The sequence below is a fragment of the Dermochelys coriacea genome, chromosome 2 (assembly GCF_009764565.3).
Source record: "Dermochelys coriacea isolate rDerCor1 chromosome 2, rDerCor1.pri.v4, whole genome shotgun sequence".
Taxonomy (NCBI): Eukaryota; Metazoa; Chordata; order Testudines; family Dermochelyidae; genus Dermochelys; species Dermochelys coriacea.
In genome coordinates, this window is record NC_050069.1 from 32,117,660 (window position 1) to 32,132,943 (window position 15,284).

Genomic DNA, 15,284 nt, shown 5'->3' on the forward strand with positions numbered 1-15,284 from the left:
CTGTCGTTCGCCCTCCTGTCCTTAGATCAAGAGAAGGCGTTCGACAGGATGGATCACGGGTATCTCCTGAGCACTCTGCAGGCGTTTGGCTTCGGACCCAGGTTTGTGAACTTTCTCCGGGTGCTGTACGCTTCCGCAGAGTGTCTGGTAAGACTCAACTGGACCCTGACCGAACCGGTCAACTTCGGGCGAGGAGTACGGCAGGGGTGCCCCCTCTCAGGCCAGCTCTACGCTCTGGCGATCGAGCCCTTCCTCTGTCTCCTCCGAAGAAGTTTGACAGGGTTGGTGCTGAGGGAGCTGGAGCTGCGGCTGGTCCTGTCGGCGTACGCTGATGACGTGCTCCTCGTGGTCCAGGACCCGGGCGACTTGGTGCAGGTGGAGGCTTGCCAGGCCATCTATTCAGCAGCCTCCTCTGCCCAGGTCAACTGGGTCAAGAGCTCTGGCTTGGTGGTAGGGGACTGGCAGCAGGCGAGCTCCCTCCCACCCGCGCTTCAGGCCATCCAGTGGAGCACGGGTCCGCTGCTCTATCTGGGCGTTTACCTTTCTGCCACACATCCCTCTGCGCCGGAGAACTGGCAGAATTTAGAGGGCTGGGTGATAGAGCGGCTCCGGAAATGGACAGGACTACTCTGGTGCCTCTCCCTTCGAGGGAGAGCGTTAGTGCTTAATCAACTAGTCCTGTCCATGCTGTGGTACCGGCTCAACACCCTGGTCCCGTCCCCGGCTTTCCTGACCAACCTGCGGACATCGATTCTGGAGTTCTTTTGGTCAGGACTGCACTGGGTCCCTGCAGGGGTTCTCCATCTACCTGTGGAGGAGGGAGGGCAGGGCCTAAAATGTCTGCTTACTCAGGTCCATGTCTTCCGCCTCCAGACCCTGCAGAGGCTCCTTTATGGTGCAGGTAGTCCGGCGTGGAGCATACTGGCACACGCCTTCCTGCGCCGCTTCCGAGGGCTCCGATACGACCGGCAGCTCCTTTATCTCCATCCGAGAGGTCTTCCGCGAGACCTCTCCGGGCTGCCGGTCTTCTACCAGGACCTCCTCCGGACCTGGAATCTCTTTACAACGAGCAGGTCCGTGGCGGCCACCGAGGGGGCAGATCTCCTCGCGGAGCCCCTGCTACACAACCCCCAGCTCCGTTTGCAGGTGGCGGAGTCCCGCTCGGTGCGCCAGAGGTTGGTCCTGGCAGAGGTCACAAGAGTCGGAGACCTCCTGGACTATGACCGGGGAGACTGGCTGGATCCCCTAACCTTCGCTCAGTGCATGGGGCTTTCCAGACCTTGTACTCCCCGGCGCATACTTCAGGAGGTGAAGGCCGCTTTGCCACCCGCTGCTCGGGTTTATCTCGACCGGGTCCTGCACGAGCGTATGCCCCACCCACCCGTTACCCCAGGCCCACCGGACCTTTTAATTGGACCCCTCCCCCGTGGACCCAACCGATCCCTTCACCCCTTCACTAGAAGCCGGCTGCACAAGATGCAGCCGGTCTGCTTTCAAACCGCGCCAAGAAAACATCTCTACACGCTCGTGCTCCACACCCTTCACGCCCGCACCCTCGTGTCCAGCCCCGATACAAAATGGCGGGACCTCCTGCCACCTTCGTAGGGTGAGGAAACCCAGTGGGCCAGCCTATATTCCATCTTAGTCCCAAACCCCGCCGGGGATGTCAGTTGGCGGCTCCTTCACGGAGCCGTGAGCACGGGCGTGTACTTGGCGCGGTTCACCACAATCCCAGACACCTGCCCCTTTTGCGGCGTGAGGGATACCCTGGCACATGTCTACCTGGAGTCTGCCAGGCTTCAGCCCCTATTCCGGCTCCTCACCAATATTTTATTACGTTTTTGGTTGCACTTCTCCCCTCACCTTCTCATTTATGCACTCCCTATCCGTGGCCCCACAAAGTCACGGGATCTCCTGGTCAACCTCCTCCTGGCCCTAGCTAAAATGGCCATCTACAAAACCAGAGTGAGGAGGTTGGCCGATGGAGTCTCCTGTGACTGTGGGGCCTATTTCCGATCCTCGGTCCGTTCACATATCCGGGCAGAGTTCCTCTGGGCGGCGTCCTCTGAGTCCCTTGACGCCTTTGAGGAGCAGTGGGCGCTGTCCGGGGTTCTCTGCTCGGTGTCCCTGTCCGGTTCCCTTCTTTTGACCCTTTGACCGCACTCCTCTCCCTGTTATTTTATTAGTTGTCCCCCGGAATTTTTTGGGCATCTAGGTCCTGTGGATCCCCCTTTTAGGCTGGGGGGGATCCTTTAGCAGTGGACGGGCTTCGTCCGCCCACTTCCCGGATCCCAATAAGACTACTTTTCTATAGCCATCTGGTCTTGCCCCGTCACAATATTTTAATAATAATAAGTATCTGTCATTCCTTCCTTCAAGCATTTAAGTTTTTTTTAAAAAAGCCCTATTTCTTTTGTAATCAGTAACACTTCTGAGACATCTTCAGCACAATTTAGCAAGTAGACAGACTGGTTATTGTTTGAAGCAAGGGATTTATCAATTAATCTAAATTTAAATTCTTTTTATTGTTTGGAAGTCTCAGAAGTTTTGGATTTCAGTTGGAACTAAATTATAATGAGCAGCATCTCTGAAAAAACAAACAGAATAAGTGAAAAACTATACTAGAGTGAATCACTGTGACCTAATGAATAGGGCACTGAAGGGGGAGAAAGAAGGACCTGTGTTCTATTTCCCTGATCCGCTGTGTTTACCAGGTCCTCATTGTAAAAACTGTGAAAAATAAGTCTCAAGATCCAGCTGGTCCAAGGAAATGGAGAGATGTATAGGACACACCTGTAGTTGACAGCTTGGCCCAACCTGTAAGAAAATCAAGCTTGTCCACAAAGAGAAGATAGACAATCATTGGTGGGAATTCAATACTCAGATGAATCAAAATAATTTTGCCTTTAGAATTGTAGAGAGTTTTGTCAGTTTATTCCAGGTACTTGTCCTTACAGAACAGGGTGTCAGCCTTCCTATTTCTTGCTCCCGAGAGACAGGTGACTATGAAGTCAAACTAGGCAAAGAATGGTGACCAGTGGATCTGTCATTAGTTGAGGTCTCTTGCCATTTGAAGATATTCCAAGTTCTTGTGATTTGTGAGCACTTGGACAGAGAAACTGTTACCCTCCAGGAGGTGACACCATTCGTCTAATGCTGTCTTGGTAACTAAGAGTTCCTTATGCGGTATATCATAATTTTTCTCTGCTGGGGCTAGCTTGCAAGAGTAATACGCATATAGGTGAAGTCGAGCAAAATTGGATGTATTGGTCTCTACTGTGAATGGTTTTATGGGATCTTGGTGAATCAACATGTGTACTGTGGTGAACTTCTCTTTTAGCCAATCAAAGGTGGTTTGGGCTTAACTGGACTCCTTTTTTGCAGGAGTGCCACTGAGGGATTTTCCAGCACTGGGATGGAAAATCCCTCAGTGAACCACATGTATAAGTTGACAAAGCCTAGGAATTGTTGGATCCCATGGATGTTCCTTGGTCTGACCTAGTTGGAGATTACTGCAACCTGGCATGGGTCTATGTTTAGTCCCTTAGGGGAGATAATGTAACCAAGGAATTCTACTGTATCCTGGTCAAACTCACATTTTTTGGCCTTCAAATATATATATGGTGTTGGCAAAGTCTTTCTAGGGTTCTCTGGACACGCTGATAGTGAGAAGCCTGGCTGTCAGAAAAAAATAAAGATGTTGTCCAGATAAATGATTACACAGCGGTCTAACACATCACTAAAGATACTGTTTATGACATGCTAGAATGTTGCTGAGGCATTGCATATGCCAAATGGCATGACAAGGTACTCAAAGAATCTGTACCACATACTGAAGGTGGTCTTCAGCTTATTTCCCCGTCTAATCCGGACCTGACCCAGCAAAGGTGCAGTTTAGTACAAACCTTTGTGGAACAGAATCTTTCAAAAAGCTCATTAAAGAGATGGAGACAGCATCTATTTAACTATGACTCTGCTTAAGAAAATTGGAGCCCCAACTGGAGACATGAAAGATTTTCCTGGAGATAGCTGTGGAGAGCTCCTCCAAAAGGCAGTAGATGTGGCCAAAAGGAACTTCTACTTCAAGGTGGAAGTTGATGGGACAGCCGTAGCTGTGATGATGTGGTGGTGTGGCAAACGTATGCATTCTTTTTGTTGAACACATTGGCAAAATAGTTTTATTTAAGCAGTAATGCTGAGACAGTGGACCAAACTGTCTGCTCAGACTCAATCTCAAGGAAGGCAAGCTGAACTATAAAGGGCTCCCAATCTATGGTCCCCACTGTCAGGTTTCAAGAGGCAGAATTGTCAGCAATGTGAGGAGCCAAACAGTATCACGCTTGCTCACCAGTGAACACATGGGTCATGGGCAGTGAGTTCACACAGGTGTCAAGAGTACTGAGCAGGTGCAGCTGCAGGGCCATACTCCTGACACTGATGAACAAACAAGAGGAATTGGAATTGCTCATTTATGAGCATAAATTCAATCTAGTTGGTATTATTGAAACTTGGTGAGATGATTTGCATGATTGGAATGTTAAATGAGATTATTATAACTTATTTAGGAATGGGCAAAAGGGGAGTGGTAGTGGCATTCTGTCAAAAATAGCATTACATGTTTCCAAGTTACAGTGGAAAGAGAGCCTAAGATATAAGCCCTTTTATCAGAGGACTGGTATGAGGCCTAAACTAAAGCAGTGGGCAAGCTTTTCTGATATAAAGCAAAGTTAGCAAAAAAGTCAGGTTGTAAGCAAACATCAGACCCTGCCTGCTTGCAAGTTCACAGAATCTGGCAAGAAAGGGGCTGCTATTGCAAAAATAAACATTCTGAAGAAGTGCTAGTCACAGAGCACTCATGCAAAGACATCCTGATATCAAGGATGGTATAATAACATTCCCCAATGATAACAGGAATACACTGACCTCTCCTAAAAAATAAGGTCAGGATAAGAGTACATAACAGAGATTTTAAATCAAACCAATACGTACAAGGTGATGGGTAATAACTAGCCACGGCAGGGGGAAGTAACTAACTATATTAGAGGGACAGTACTAACTTGTTTGTATCTGGGTATAAAAATGTATCTCAGAGGGAGTATCTTTGTCTGGCCTAGGGAGGAATGGAAAGTTCCACCGTCCACTGAGCTGGTCCATTGTCATGGGCATACACATATTAGTGGTCTGGTAGAGTCTGCGGAATACTAGTACCATGCTGGGGCAGCACACAATGGGAACACACGTGCAAACAAACTTCTATCAACATCTAACCATACAGTCACTGATAACTCACAAGAAAATTATCTTGAATGCTTATGTCATTTTAGATAAAGTACATGGTGCGGTTTTATTTGGTGTCTGCTAAAGGCCACTACATCACACTAGGGAACAGCCTCCTTATGCACCTATCTATAGCATGCAGGAAAAATAAACTATGTGTGCATGGGGACTTCAATTCAAGTCACATATGCTGGAGGTCTCGTGCTGCTGTTTGGAAATTATATATATATGTACACACACACACACACACACACACACACACACACACAGAGCGATTCATATATCCATATAATGTGTTTTAGGTCATTGAGGCCTAGTATGAATGATGTGTGCTTGACATGAATACATACATTGCAAGTTGTGAACCAAAGCAAGAACTTAAGGTCAAGGACTATTAGAACTATTTGTGCAAAAGACAATCTTGTTATGTTTGGAGAAAAATATGGAAAATCATCAGAAAAGGAAACACCAGCTAGACTAATATAAAATTGTATAAGAATTGGAGGAAATGACATGCCCTGGACCATGGCAGCCTGCCCAAGATTGTCTCTTTGGTATTGTGTGGGTAGAAGGCCTAGTAAACAAAGGCAAAGAACTGATGACACGATGGAATGGACTATAAATGGTTGCCTAGCACTTCTGTAAATCAGAGTTGTTTTTGATACAGAGCCCTGTGGGGATATTGATGTGGTTTACGCCAGCTCCTGGCATCTTATGATCTTATGACCAGAAGGAATCTTGACTGGCCATTGGGACCATTCTGACCTTTGGATTCTGGTATAGTATATTTGGGGTGTGAATGTGGAGTGAGTAAGGTTTGTTTTGGAATCAATAAAGAGTATTTAGAGTATTATATACCAACACTGTGTCCGGTAACTGCCTGGTCCCCATCCCACAGGGAGACTTCTGCTGGGGGTCCAACATGTGGTAGAGAATGCAGAGGGGAGACAGATATTAAGGAGTGCCAGATTTCAAAACTGAGTCTTACAGCCTTATTTAAGACTAATAAGGGTGACTCCTTATTTGTGAGAAAAAAATATGAGAGGAGATACTGTGTGGTGTTGTTGTAATAATGTTTAAAACACTGTTTAAGAAGAAAAGTAAAGGGGCAGAAGAGGCACCCCCCAGTGGACTAAAGTTAAAGCCCCTTCTCTGTTAGAGGAGATTATTGCATTTGGGACATGCCCTTGGATGGAAGGTGCAGTGGAACCGGATGTAATGATACCTTAGAAAACATGCCTGAGAAATATGTACAGCTGTACAAGCCAAATGGCCGTAGTATGGCTGTTGTGGCAAGCTGTAAAAAAGGCTATTGCACGTAAGTGGAAAGTCTTTGCAGAGTTACAAACATTACAAGAAAATTTTAAAAACTTGCAAGGAAAATTTGGAGTGGGAAGTAAGGCAGGCCCAGATAATGAAAACTCAGAATAAATGGGAAAATAAAATAGGGAACAGGAGAAAAGATGGACTGGGAAAATATTAAAGCAGACAAAGATAAATTCGACCATCAAGTGATATGAATAAAACAGTTAATTTGAGATTTGACTAAGAAAAAGGAAGAGGAGATCACAAGTGATTCTCACAGTTGGTGCCAGAAAACTATAGCAGCATCGAAAAAGCATGTGAAAATACAGGAGCTGCAAGTTGCAGCTGTGTGTCAAAGAGAGAAATTTGGATTTGGATTCCAATGATATTTGGTATGGAGAGGATCTGCAAGGGCGTCAAGAGAAAAGGGAAGTTGACCAACCTCAAGAGGGGAATTTATACTAAATTGAGGGAAGAAATAAGAAACTGGCTGGGAGACCCTAAGCCAGAAAAGTCTGTAGCCATGATAGAACGGAGATCAACCATTAAGGATGCAGCGGGGGAGATACAGTCAGAGCAGACACAAATAATTCCTGCAAGTTCGTCAGACTTACAATTGATGGTAAAGCCATTAGGCCCAGTGAATATGAAAAATTTAGCTATATGGCTAGAACACAGTGGGAAGAGTTAGGAGGAACAGAGAATTTAAATATGAGTGAATCTTATGGGTTAATCAGGGCAGCTACCACTGGAGAGATTAGACAGGCAGTAGATCAAGCAAAAAATGCTTTGGACAGGCAGTCAGAAACACATCAATTGACACCATGATTTATTATGCTGTTAGGAAGAGAGATAGGTCAAAGACCAATGAAGGTGTTATCCAGTGCAGATTACATGAAGCCTGGAGATTCACCCAGGGATTACCTGTTAAGGAAAATAACATTGGGATTGTTGGCTGGAGAAATAGAACTGGTGACTAAAACCAGGGTGGAGGCTGCCAGACATGTCATAGCTGATTCTTTGATGGCAGTTGGTTTGAATTAGAGGGAATTATGGAATGAGGTGTTTGAAGGATTGGACAGAAATATATTAGCAATATCTACTAATTTGGTGAACCAAGCAGTCCAGGATGAGGGGTTAACCGTTATGAATGCACTGGGTAGTATGCCAACGAATGATCAAAGCGGGAAGCCAGGTAGAAGGATTGAAACCCAGAGTACCTTTTGATGAAGCAACAACATATTCAAATGAGAGTGCTTATAGATCAGTATACCATGAGAGAGGAAGAGGCTGTGCTAGAGGACAAAACACCCCACCCCAAGAAGGTAGAGGGTGGAATAATCAAAATGAGCTCCAGAAGGGAGTAGATGTGATTTGGAATATCGCTTGGAGGTATTCAAAATTGAGGGGAGTAGATATGGATAAGTGGAATGGGAGACATACTGATGAACTGATCGAAGAAATTCAAAGGATGGAAGAAGAAATGTTTAAGGAGCAGAAAAAGGTTGCAGCTATGCAAGGAAATGGGTACTCATCCAGGAAACGGATTCAAGGCTAATCAAGAGAAAGCCCAACTAGTGCAGAGGCGAGTGAATTATTTGGGGGTAACCCTAGGGGAACAAGGAATTCAGGTAGATCAACAAAAGGTGAAATTATTAATGGATTTACCAAGGCCAGAGGATTTTCATGCGTTCAGGGTGATGTTAGGAGAGTTTAACTATTTAAGGAAACACATCTGGAATTTTGCCACTATAACTGGACCCTTGTGGTGTTTACTAAAAAAGAAAGTCGAATGGGATTGGGGTCCTGTACAAGAAAAAGCTTTCTGTAATTTAAAACAAGCCTTGTTGCAAGCTCCAGCATTGAAAGTACCAGAGATAAACGAGCCATTTGTGATTAAGTTGGCAGCAACCCAACAGAGTCTAGAGGCAGTACTAATGCAGGAAATTGATAGGAAGTTAATATCGGTAGCATAAGAGTCTAGAAGATTAACCCCCTATGGAGCAGCAGTTTGGGATCTATGAAAGAAAATGTTTAGCTATTGTGTGGGCCAGTGAGGCTTTTGCTTTGACTACTGGCACAGACCCTATTATAATACAAACACCTCACTCTCCCCTGAAGTATATTTTATCAGGGAAACCACAGGGGAAAGGAGTGTCAAATACCAATGGACCTTGATGTTAACTAGCAGAGATTTTACTTATGGGAATAACAAAAAAGCAATAATGTTACTATATGCCCTCCTGACGGAAGCAGAGGTGCATGAATGCCCACTTCCAAAAAACGAACCAAAGTTAATTGAAGAAGCACCCCCAGTAGAGGAAGTTTCAAGCCTCAGAGAAAAAGAGGTTTGGTTTACAGATGATAGTTCATTCCATGACAGCTCTAAGCAATAGATGGGGTATGCTGCTATACAAATTGATGGGGAAACTATTTCTGTTTCTATGAGTATGACTTCAGCTCAGAGAGCAGAGATCAGAGCTTTTAGTGATCTGCTTAAACAGAAGAATAATGTTGCAGATTGTTCTTATTTCTATATGGATTCAGACTTGTAGTACAAGGACTGTTATACTGGATTGGGATTTGGAAAAAGAATCATTGGGAAACAGCTGAGGGGAAAAATTTGGTCCAAAAAGAGAATTGGAAATCTATGATTGGTTGAAAAAAACACCCAGGAAAATTAAGAGTAAGACATATTAAAGGTCATCAAAATTGAGAAGGGAATGAAAAATATTGGAATGATAAAGTGGATGCTTTAGCTAAATTAGCAGCAAAGGAACCTTTGGGAGCTCTGGTAGTTATCAGAGCTCAAGCCATAAAACAGGAGGTTAAACCTGACGAAAGATACATGATGGCTATGCAGTGAATAAGAAAACAAGAGAGCTAAAGTGGGTAACTGACAAACTTCAAAGAGAAGAGATTATTAACCTATGTCACTATGTCCCACTAAGGAATAGATACTACTCTCTTTAAGGTAAAAGAGATTGAAATATGGTCTAAGGTGCAAAAGGACATAGAAAACATTGTTAAAAACTGCATAAGGTGTGAAGCAGATAGGAATAGACCACCAAATTTGGGACCCTTGTTACACCAACAAATTGTGGAATATAATACAGGTTGATTATATTGATAAATTGCCTATAACCCAAAGGGGGAAATCCGTATTTATTAGTGATAGTAGATTCCTTTTCTGGATGGGTGGAGGCGATTCCCACCAGAAATCATACTGCAGAGACCACTGCCAAAAAGTTGTGGGTAGTAGTGTTTAATAGATATGGAGCTCCCAAAGTAATTGATTCAGCTAATGGGCCACATTTTGGAGGAGGAATAATTAAAAGTTTATTAATAGCTTTAGGAAAAAGCAACAACTATTGTTGATCAAACAATCTGATTGGAAGGAGCACAAGTAAATATAAGTGAACAACAGCTGGAGTGTATACTATATGCCTTGTCTGTATTACAAGCATGGCAACAAAAATGGGGAGACGGGACTATACAAAATAAGAAAGGTTTGGGGAATATATCGCAGGTAGTATTGGTATTGGAGCTCAGGTTTTAAACTCATTTGATATTGAGAAGTTACAAGGGAAAATGTCAGCTTTGGTAAGATTCTGGGGGCTATACAGACACATGTGATACAAAATTTTGGTGTATTATCTGAATAAGAAGTGTGGAACTCCAACTGAAACAAGCCCAAGCCTTGAAAACGTCTCTAAATGTAAATCTATTTGGTGTGTCTGAAATTATACTAGCAATATGATGTATACAGATGCAAATTTATGTGATACATATATAGAGGGAATGGTTAATCTGTTAGGTAATGGGCAATGGTCATTTGAGTGGTTCAAAGATCTTCACAGAGAATCAACGGATTGCAGGATGGAAGAAATATATGGAGTTTATTTGGGATCAAGCCACTCTGAGGGGAGAATGGAAAGGCAGAATGCTGTTACACAACACAGGGAAGCAAAGAAAAGCAGTAATGGCCTGGGTGTTGCCAAAAATTATTAATGAAGAATTATGGCAAATAGAAATAAGTTGGACACACTTGATTCAAGAAGAAGGGAATTATAAATTAGTAGAATTAATGAAACATTGTAAAAGAGTGGGGACTAAAAAATGGGTGTGCCTACAACTAACTTGGTCCCTGGAGGGATGTCATTTGAACCATTCAAGTGGACAATGTACCATGTAATATGTAGCCTCTAATAGCATAAGAATATTTGATTTAGGCAGAGGGTGTATTTGTGTGGTAACATGTAGTTTGGGGAAGTATGGCAGAAAAAGGCCCAACTGAGTCATGTAAATGTAATGTAACAGAGGTCATTATTAATGGAATTATTTACCAAGGTCCTCTATTTTTAAAAAAGGAAATTGTTTGGGAACCAGAAGATTTGGCTGGTCCTTTGATTTGGGGATACAATGGGAACAAAGTGAAAAAATCTGGCAATATGCAAAAGGTGTATCTAAGTCTGCTCAACTGGGAAAAAACAAACATTTAGATCCACAATGGTCAAATATTAAAATTTGGGAAAGGAAAAGAATTGGCAATATCTCATTGGTATTATATTTTTAAAGGATGGGCTCCCAGTGTAACAGCTCTTCTAAATTTAATGCTACATCCTATTGTGATATTATTTGCATTAATGATTTTGTTAACCTTTATTATGCTATGTTTATACTGCCGAATAAGAAAGCAACAAGAAGTTTTGGAGCAAATGATATAAAAAATTTAATTGCTTGCGAAATTAGAAAGTGATACAATAATTAATGGCATTAATCATGCATCAAGAAGGGGGAATGTTGGTGTATCTATCTATCTATCTATCTATCTATCTCCAAGTAATTCATATATCCATGTAGCAATCGATACATTGTGATTCATACATCCATGTAATATGTCATAGGTCATTGAGGCCTAGTATGAATGATGTGTGCTTGACATGAATTTGTCTGTTGCAAGTTGTGAACCAAAGCAAGAACTTAAGGTCAAGGATTATTAGAACTAATTGAGCAAAAACAATTTTGCTATGTTCCTAGAAAAATATGAAAAATCAGCAGAAAAGGAAACAGCAGCTGGACTTATATAAAATTGTATAAGAATTGGAGGAAATAGCACGCCTGGGATCATTGTGACCCACCCAGGATTGTCTCTTTGGAATTGTATGGGTAGAAGGCCTAGTAAACAAAGGCAAAGAAATGTTGACGTGACAGAATAGACGATAAATGGTTACCTATGACTTCTGCAAATCAGAGTTATTTATTGATTCAGAGCCCTGTGTGGATATAGATGTGGTTTTTGCCGGCTCTCTGCATCTTATGATGTTATGATTGGAAGGAATCTCAACTGGCCATTGAGACCATTCTGACCTTTGGACTCTGGTATAGTATGTTTGGGGAATGAATAAGGTTTGTTTTGTAATCAATAAAGAGTATTTAGAATATTATATACCAACACTGTGTCTGCTATCTATTGGGGGTCTAACACTACCAGTACTAAAACATCCTTGGAATTTCTAAATTAGTGATAACAATTTCCTAACTCAAAAATCCAACACAGGGGAATCCTACACGAGACCTTGTCTTGAAAGCTAAAAAGGAACTGTTCACAAAACTAAAAATTAATGATAGTTTAGGTACTGTGACAGGGTCAGGCCAGATGGCTATAGGACAGTAATAGAAGGCAGATATATTAGCCCCAGGCTAAGTAGGGGTCCCTTTTCCCTGGGTAAGGTATCAGGGAAGGTTCCAGAACAATCAGGAACTTTCTGGAGACAATTAAGACAGGCTGATTAGAACACCTGCAGCCAATCAAGAAGCTGCTAGAATCAATTAAGGCAGGCTAATCAGGGCACCTGGGTTTTAAAAAGGAGCTCACTTCAGTTTGTGGTGTTTGTGTTAGGAGCTGGGAGCAAGAGGCACTAGGAGCTGAGAGTGAGAACGCGGACTGTTGGAGGACTGAGGAGTACAAGCATTATCAGACACCAGAAGGTCCTATGGTGAGGATAAAGAAGGTGTTGGGAGGAGGCCATGTGGAAGTAGCCCAGGGAGTTGTACCTGTTGCATAGCTGTTCCAGGAGGCACTCTAGACAGCTGCATTCCACAGGGCCCTGAGCTGGAACTCGGAGTAGAGGGCAGGCCCGGGTTCACCCCAAATCATCCCAACTCCTGATCAGACACAGGAAGAGTCGACCTGGACTGTGAATTCAGAAAAACGGCAAAGCTGAGGGCTGCCGTGAAGCTCCAAGGCGAGCAAATCCGCCAATAAGCGCAAGACCCACCAAAATAGAGCAGGAACTTTGTCACAGTACCTGTGATCATGGGTTGATAACATTTATAATGTGAAAACAGAATAAAGTCCAGACCAGAAATATATAATACACACACACACACACACACACACACACACACACAGTGCTTTATAAAGACCAATTTCACAAAGCTGAAAACAATTATGAGCCAAATCAGCTGGTAGGAAGAATTTAATCAGAAAAAAAGTGAAATGATAATTGGGAATTGTTTAAGAACAACTTACTAGGTGCCCAAAAAAACACAATTGCACAATCCGGAAAGAAGGACATATTCGTTAAAAACAGCTGTGTTAGAGGGAAAATGAAGGCAGCTATAAATAAATATGTATATAATGTTTTAAATACAATAATTAATTATAGCTATATCTAAATAAATAAATACATTATATATATACACCCAAAAAACAAATGGAAGATGGGAATTTGATAGTAATGGATATCATCAGAAGCTAGGAATTGTAGAATATTGAACCTGCAAGCAAAGGAACACAAGAAAAAAAAAATCTAGAGCTGGCAGAATTAAGGACATAGATGATTTAATCAAATCATATAACAACACTGCATCCATTCCACTTGTATCTCAGGAGGATGTTAAACAGCAGCTCTAATGTTAGAGATTTTGAAATCTGTAGGTCCAGATAACTTACATCCAAAAGTTGTAAAAGAGCTCCCTAACAATCTTGTGGGATTGTTAATACTGACTTTAAATAAATCCTGGGACATTGAATAAATTCCAGAAGATTGGAAAGAAACTAAGAGGATTAATGGGATGACCGAAGAAATTATAGGTCTTTCAGTCTGACTTTGATCCCATGCAGGATATTGGAGTGGCTCATACAGGACTCAAATAATAAAGAATTAAAGGTGGGTATTATAATATTAAGGGAGGATAATATGATAAATGCCAATCAAAATTGGTTTTTGAAAAATAGATCCTGTCAAATTAACTTGACATCTTTTTTTGATGAGATTATGAGTTTGGTTGATAAAAGACAATGTTGATGTAATACACATGGATTTCTATAAGGCATTGAACTTGGTAGTGTATGATATTTTTAATAAAAAACGACAATGATATAACATTAACATGGCACATGTGAAATGGATCTAAAGCTTGTTAACTGATAGATCTCAACCTGTAATTGTAAGTGGGGAATCATTATGAGTGTATTTTTAGTGGGGTCATGATGGGGGACTCTATCCTGGAAGGCAGTGTCATTGAAAAAGATTTGGGGGTCATGGTGGATAATCATTTGAACATAAGCTCTCTGTGCTATGCTATGGCTAAAAGAGTTAATGCAATCCTTGGATGACTAAATAGAGGAATCATAAGTAGGATTTTAGCTCTGTATTTAGCACTGATGTATATGCTGCTGAAATACTATGTCCAGTTCGGATGTCCATAATTCAAGGAGGATGTTGATAAATTGGAGTCAGTTCAGAGTATAGCCATGAGAATGATTAAAGGATTAGAAAACATGGCTTATAGTAATAGACTCCGGGAACTCTATCTATTTCACCTTGATCGATCAGTCCTTCAGCCCTCATATAGATTGGGATGATCACAACATGCCGTCTGTTCTCTTATTCTGGCCTTCCTTCTCCATGTGCTGCTATGTGTTTTCACAATAAAATCGTCCCGTCTCTTTGGGAATCTATTTAGCTTATCAAAGTGCAGGTTAAGGGGTGACTTGATTACAGTCCATAAGTACCTACAGGGGGAACAAATATTTGGTAATGAGCTCTTCAGTGTAGCAGAGAAAGGTATCACATGATCCAATGACAGGAAATGGAAACAAGACAATTCACACTAGAAATACAACATACATTTTTATCAGAGAATAAATTACCCCTTGCAACAATTTACTAAGGATTGTGGTGGATTCTTCATAACTGGCAATTTTTAAGATTGTATGTTTTTCTAAAAGATATGCTTTTGCCATTATTTGGATAAACTGTGACCTGTGTTCTACAGGAGGTCAGACTAGATAACCACAATGGTCCTTTCTGGCCTTAAAAAAAAAATCTATGAATACATGAAAATCTGAGGGAAAGAGATATCCATAGAAAAGTATTAGACTTTACTAAGATGTGTTTTAAACTAGAGTAGACAGCTACAAGAGATAACTACATACAATCATTACCTGTCCAAACAGTTCTGTTCCTAGCTACTATCTCCATTCAGAGAGTGAAGCAAAAATTTGCCAACAGAGAACAATAAATATAGCTTCATTAGGACGACAGTATAGCTCTCAATAACCAACAGAATAAAAGGAGGAGGGCTGGGAAGAACACTGAGCAAAGGAGCATTCTGGAGGGAGGTAGTAGGACTGTGTCAAGAACAAGGCTTCCTCATCTCTGGGAGCACCAAACTAGGCAGTGATGTCATTT